At 37.1% G+C, this 6,285-nt stretch overlaps 1 pseudogene; it reads right to left on the bottom strand.

Moving 5' to 3' along the window:
• Window positions 1-6,285, bottom strand: part of LOC107722203 (coiled-coil domain-containing protein 57-like) — a 23,317-nt pseudogene that overhangs the window by 3,744 nt on the left and 13,288 nt on the right.

Raw genomic sequence — 6,285 nt, forward strand, 5'->3', positions numbered from 1 at the left:
AAACGCATGATTTCAGAGCGATAAACATGATAATCAGAACCAAAACTGTAAATCAGAACAAAAAAGCTGTAATGGCCTAGCTCTATTCTGGAAAAGGGGGCGGGGAGCAGCAGCTCATTTGCATTTAAAGAGATAGGCCCGAAAAACAGCGTGTTTCTGCTTCCACTCAAAATAGGCATTTTCAAAATGATATAATAAATGATCTGTGGAGTATTTTGAGCTGAAACTTCACAGACACATTCTGGGGACACCAGAGACTTATATTACATATTGTAAAAAGGGGCATAATATGTCTCCTTTAATTTCTTTAAAAACAAACTTCTAAACAATAGTGTATATGTATAATATGTTATAATATATAAAATATATTTATGGGGTGGTGAAGATGTCATAGTACCTGGACTCTGATTGGAGGCTCCCAAGGGTTTACGGTTCTGTGTTTGTCTGAACTCTCACTCTCAGAGAATTGGGGACAGACTATAATTGCCATTTTTTTATTCTGATCTCTTTGTGCATATTGTAGCTCCTAGAATGAGAATCAAAATTAATGTATTTAAATTTCATGCTAGTGTGACCATAATCAACCATGTATTTTCATACATCTGACAAGAGAGTGATCGCTGACCTTTGCCATGTTCCAGTGGCCTTGACAAAGAATAGCATTGCATAAAAGCTATGTCTAAAATACCACATCAGTACATATACAGAGGCCAAACTGATTAGTATGATGAAATATATTCTCAGTATCAATACAGAGAGTATGCTTTGATTGAACAAAGTCTCTCTCATGCAGGAGTCACCTGAGTGGTTAGCTTGTACTGTAGCTGTTCCAGTGTATATAAGCGGCGGCTCTTTGACTGAACCCCATTCTCGGACTGAGAGGGGTCTTTTTCCACCAGACTGTGCTCTGGATCAGTTGGTTTGAGAATGATCTTTGAGTGCCGTGGAACTAAGAAAAACAAAATAATTTGGTGTAGAAACAATTTTCATTCAGAAATTGCTAGTAAATTTCACAATTAATTACAAAGAAACAACAATAAACACATTGAATAGAATTATAACACATTGAAATAGTATTTTCTTGTAAAACATATTAGAATCATTTAGTTTTATTTACAACTTATTTAAAAGCTTTAGAGGGCACATTTTGGGAAAAAAAGGTAAATATCACATAAAGGTGATTGCTTGCATCCCTGATGTCCATTTTAGACAATTTCCATAACTTTAATTCCAATTCTGTCTGTAAATGAACAGGACATAACAAACTGAGGATGTAGCAAGTAAACATATTTGGATGTGTTGATATTCAGCAATGATTTGCCAATGAATGACTTCTCAATGAGTTGTATAACCAATTTGAATCAAGACAACACACACAAAGCATGGAGAATTTCCGGGACAAATAAGCATTGGGCTCTCTATTGAGAATCAAACTAAGGCTTCTTTAATCCCTTGGTAAAAACATGGATCAGCCCATTGTGATGGGGCAACAGCATAACAATGAGTGGTGAATTATGGCTGTTAACCCCATGTGCCCTTTCACAAAATAACAGAAGAGAGTTCTATATATCCCTCTTGAGCCTTATATAATTTAAAACATTTGGAAATTGAATATTGCCAATTCCTTCTGGATGAAAACACTACTGAAACCAATTATTATGCTTTAAAAGCAATACCAACCATCCAGTCCTGCTTCTATCAGCTGCGCCCGGAGCCTGTTGCCCATTTCAATGAGTTGCCGTTTGTCCTGACTGAGGCTGGAGATCAATTGTGCAGCCTGTTTGAGCTTTGACTGAAGCGTAGCAACATCACCCACAGCGCCTCCTCTGGCTGAACTCTGCAGCAACAGCAGCTGTTGTCTCAGGGACAAGTTCTCCTCCTGAAGCTGCTTTACCATCTCACTCTTGAATACCGGACATACATTCTTGGGTAACACTTTATTTTAAGGTGTCCTTGTTACACATGTTACATGTACTTACTATAATAATAACAATTAATTATGCATAATTACATGCAAGTAACCCTAAGCCAAACCCAAATCCTAACCCTAACCATATAGTAAGTACATGTAGTTAATTAATATTACTCAGTACTTAAATGCATAATTACACTGTAACAAGGACAGCTTAAAATAAAGTGTAACCCATTCTTGTTTAGGCAAGCATAAAACATACTTCTGATAAGAGACAATTCATGTCAGTAATATGTACAGTAAGTGGCACAGTAATGACATATAATACATATTATTAGCTTTGCTCATAAATACTGTTAGGTACCTGATTTGTTTGTACCTGATTAAGGACAATGGGCTCTCTCCTGCTTGCAAGGTCAACCTTCAGTGCTGAAACCTGGCCACATATATATTGTAGTTAAATAAAGACAGGAAATTATATTAATCAATCCGTCTCTTTAAGGCAGAAAGATCATGCCTTTACTTGCATTTACTAGAAAGTATTGTTTAAAGTTAAATTCTATATACTTAAAACTTGCCTGGTTGCCAAGTGCAACACTCTCCAGGTTGTGGAGCAAACTGCCTTTTTGGTACTCTTCAGCCTCCCGTCTCACTTCATTCAACTCCAGCTCAGCAGCTGCCACTCTTTGCTTAAGCCTCGCTTCTTCAGCTGCTGCTGCCCTCTTGTGATTTTCCATCTCCAGACGTAAGCTCTCATTCTCCATGTGTTTTGAGTGACACTGGAGAAATATAATCATATATACAGTATATATTCAACTTTCCCTGTAACTCATCATGAAATGCCACAGAAGAGCATACTTATTCAAAAAAAATCAACTAGGGGTTGCTGTTACGCCTGCCTGTTTCCCCCTGCTGGCTCTGCTAAACAGTGCAGACGTTAGTTGGGCCACAGGTGCATTCCATTAGTAATTAAACCTCTGATGGTGTTAGTATAAAATATCTGTGCGCCTTAGCGTAAGTCTCTCTTAATTTTTCTCTCTCTTATACATTTTTTCCCCTAATATTTCTTTCCTTTATTGATTGTTAGTGTCAGAGTATTTGCACCTTTAGTTACCACACGCGCGTGTTTTTCCCCCCTTAGACGTCGGTTTTCTTTTGACTGTTTAACAATTTTTTCTTGTCCTATAAATAAATTGGTTTATTGTTTGAAGAATTTGTTGTTTGCCTCTTTTATGTTGCGGTATATGAGCCAGCCGTAACAGTTGCACATCATGTATACTGGCTCTGCACTAACTGGTGTGTGAGTGTGTTAGCTGTTAAAATTGTTTCCATCTAAACAAGAATTACATCATATTATGGCCTTTTAATTATTAGATGCCTGGGTAAGGGACTAAAATCATTACCTGCTGGGTAAGCTGTTCCACAGCAGACTCCAAATGAGCCAGCCTCACTTCCTGTTTCTTTAGAGCAGTGGCACTGGCTACTTTCTCCACTTGCAGCCCACCTGCAAACACCAAAATCTTATCTCACCTCATCTTTTCGCCAGTGAGGCACAGAAAACACACTTCTTTTATTAATATCACCAATCCACAGTATTACACAAGTTTGATGAAGGTTTGAGCTCATAATTTTAAATCACCTATGGTCTCATTAAGTGGTCTCACCTATGGTCTCACAAAACCAATCTAATGTGGTTTTGAAGGTACACATTGTCAGGGGAAACAGGGAATGCAAGGGCAGGAATGCTGGCAGTATTGACTATCTTGGAAGACTCCTCTAACCGCTCCTCAAGATCACGACATTTGGCCTTAAGCTCCAGGATCTCTTTCTCCAGAGTCTGACTGTAGTCTGTAGTCCCTGAAATAGACAAATCACTGTCATACAACAGGGTGGAGGTTAAATTTCCTGAGCCTTCTTTTGCAAGTGCATTATTGTCCTGTGATTTATGCTTGCTTTTACAAAGTAGAAGACAGTTATATTACCCAGAGTATTCTTTTAAAAATGGCACTTGGGGATCATTATTTCCCAACAAGTAGGGGGACAAATGTAGAAATTTCTGAAAGTGTTGAAAATATGTCAGAAATAATAAAATATTCTTTTAAGTTTCTTTTAAGACCTCTTGTACCTGCAGTGCTGGGCTCTGGATTTATGGTCTGACTTTGAGCTATAGGCATCTGCTGGCTCAGGTTCTCCATCTCTTTCCTCATTTCAGCCACCACTGCTCTAAGAGTGCTGTTCTGCTGCTGGAGTCTCCTGATCTCTTCTGATGGGAAACTACTGCTGTCTACTGCAGATATCTGCAGATGCAGTTCACACAGTTTTATGTTATGTAACAAAGTAATTAAACAATAAAATTATGGTATAAGCCAATTAGCAACCACTAGGTGGAGGCAAGAGATTGTGGCATGCTGATCTTTTAAGGATCTGAATTTTCAATCAGTCAACAAGCTATTACAGGACTGAACACACACCACAAACATAATAATACGTGTGCTATTAAGATATGTTTTACTTTACAGTCAGACTATGAGTAGCCAAGCATCTTCTGCTGATATGCTATTTAAAGTCTCGTAAATGTTTCATCCTAAATTACCTACCGAACAGCTGACAGGGAAAGTAATTAAAGAAAGTCACAGCTAAATGTGACATATAACTTCAGAATAGCTGTAATAGCATTGCACCTAGTGGATTTCATCTACAGTTCTATTTAACGAATGGAAGCAGCAGGTCTTAGATGAAATAAATGCTGTGGATGTTGACACTGTCTGCAGTTTTATTTAAATAGTAATTTAAGCTACATTTTCTAAGTAACTAGACAGACAATCCTCCAGGGGCAAGTTAGGGTCAGATGATTCGCTTCATATGCTGTGTGACTCCTACTATTCAGACACTTTGGCATGAAACCCAGAGAACTGTTGGATGAGATACCCAGCAGATCTTTAGCTGTCATCATACCACTTGTGTTTTTTTACTGAAGTACATTCTAAATGGCAATGGGTTCCTTCACAGTATTAAATATCAGTCTGAATGGTGTAACAGAGAAAGCTGTGTGTGGTCTAACCTGAATTCCTGTTAGTGCTGGTTTGGTTCCACGTAATGCCTGATCTCGCTCTACAGTGACACTTTTCAGCAGAGTCACTATCTCCTGTAACTCTCGTTCCTTCTCTCTCAGCAGTAATCTTAGGGCAGATACCAAAATCATTACGTCCTTATTCAGAACAACCTTATGAATAAGATCAAGTCCAGAAGCTTGTGGGAAACACTAACTGATTAGAAAATAAAGGTCATAAAATACATTTTTGCTAAATCTAAACTACAGGTTAGGTTTAAATTTCTTTCTTCATGAAATTATTTTATTTTGAATATTTTAGAGAATACGTTTGTATTTTACAGTGTCTGACTGTGTATCAACTCACCTGGTCTCTGGCCTGTGTAAGGCTTTGGATGAGCTCCTCGCTCCTCAGGTAGTGCTCAGAATGCACCTCCTCACAACGCCGCTCCCAGTCCAACTCCAGCTGAACTCGCTTCTGCTCCAATGCCTGCTCACTCTGCAGACCACTAGACACCTGCTGCTTATACCTGACAGATATTCAATTTACTAGCAGGATTTTTTTTTAAGTAAATGTAAAGCAAATGTGGCTATACCTCAACCTAAACTGGCAAATCCACATACTTAAGGATTCACAATATATTAGTTACTGGACAATATTATGTTGTGGTCAAATGATGTTGGAAAGATCATCTTTAGGAGCTGAACGCACACGAAAGGCATTACAAAGTCGCAATTATGAGTAGAAAACTCAGAACATTCTTTAAGCCCAGAGTTTCCTAGTTGTGGGCGTGTCAGTGAATAAACATGTTGGATGCAATGGATGCAGCGTCTCCATTAATAATAAAATTGTTTAAATTAACAATTTTTTTCTATAAAAATCTACATTGCATGTACAAAATAGGGCAATATTGTATAATTACAATGGAATATATAGCAATTTAATTGACATCACTTTCATAAATAGAATAAAAACATAAAAGCAAAAATGCACTGATGCACATTCTTTATCGTTTTTTTAATAAGTGGAGTTTAAAAATCTTCCTGAATTTGTTTTTTTTTTTTTGTAAAAAAGGTGCATCACCATTTTGCTCCAATGAAATGACTTGAACACACCTGATGTTATAATTCTGACTTCCCTACGCATTAATACAAACTTTTCATGATGACTTGAATGCACCCTTAAAGATTTTTTTATTTATTGGTATCAGCTTATATATAATTACTTAATAACACTGTTAAATGTAATCTTATATTTTTATATTTATATAAATTTTATAGTGTACATTATAATTACAATGCAATACAATTTTATTTTATTTTT

The sequence above is a fragment of the Sinocyclocheilus rhinocerous genome, unplaced genomic scaffold (assembly GCF_001515625.1).
Source record: "Sinocyclocheilus rhinocerous isolate Xijiao unplaced genomic scaffold, SAMN03320098_v1.1 scaffold334, whole genome shotgun sequence".
Lineage (NCBI taxonomy): Eukaryota > Metazoa > Chordata > Actinopteri > Cypriniformes > Cyprinidae > Sinocyclocheilus > Sinocyclocheilus rhinocerous.